This window comes from Cebus imitator, unplaced genomic scaffold (assembly GCF_001604975.1).
Source record: "Cebus imitator isolate Cc_AM_T3 unplaced genomic scaffold, Cebus_imitator-1.0 Scaffold263, whole genome shotgun sequence".
Lineage (NCBI taxonomy): Eukaryota > Metazoa > Chordata > Mammalia > Primates > Cebidae > Cebus > Cebus imitator.
Window position 1 is genome coordinate 645949 of NW_016107578.1, and position 973 is coordinate 646921.

A 973-nucleotide genomic window follows, 5' to 3' on the forward strand; every position below is an offset into this window, starting at 1 on the left:
CTTCCTTCCCCCCTCCCCCCCTCCTCCCCTCCTCTCTTTCTTTCTTTCTTATCTTGCTATGTTGCCCAGGCTGGAACTCAGCGGAGAGGTCTCAGCTCACTGCAACCTCTGCCTCCCAGGTTCAAGTGATTCTCCTGCCTCTGCTTCCCAAGGAGCTGGGATTACAGGCGCCCGCCACCATGCCCAGCAAATTTTTTTTGTATTTTTAGTAGGGACAGGGTTTCACCATGTTGGCCAGGCTGGTCTCTAACTCCTGACCTCGTGATCTGCCTGCCTTGGCCTCCCAAAGTGCTGGGATTACAGGCATGAGCCACCACGCCTGGGGGTACAAAGAATTACCACGTTTTCCTTTCTGGCCCCCAGCCCTGCACTGATGTCTGTCTCCTCTTTGGATGTATCCCTCCTGCCACCTTCTCTGGGTAATTTCATGCCACTTCAGAACCACTGTCCCGAAGAGCGAGAGGCCTTCTCTCTGACCCTCCGGAGCCCAAATCCACAGTTTCCCCAAATTTCATCGGCTTCCATTTCGGACTTCTTCCCTTCTCTCTGAGTCTCGGAAACCACAGCTAGAAGTGGAAAGGGGACGGCAGCTGAGGCCCATTCCTCATTCTCAGACCTCATTGGTCGATTGCACTATTTGGGGCACAGAGGAATCACCAAAGATGGAAAAATCAGTTTGGGGTGCTGTGGAGGGCTTTGGGACTTTGATGTGGGGCAGGGTGCAACGAGAAAATTCTGAGGGGTCAATGTTTGCACAGACATCCCCCTTTGAAAAACAGCCCCCCTAAAGCTATTCTCAGCTCCACACCTGCAGCCTCAGCTGAAGTACCCGGTCTCCCAAGCAAGGCAGAGTGAAGTCTTGAGCCTGAACCCCACTGTGTCTTTGTTCGAGATTTTTTTCTTGAGACAGTTTCAAGATTTTTGTTTTGATTTGTTTATTAATTGTTGGTTGATAGTACATAAAACTGTAATG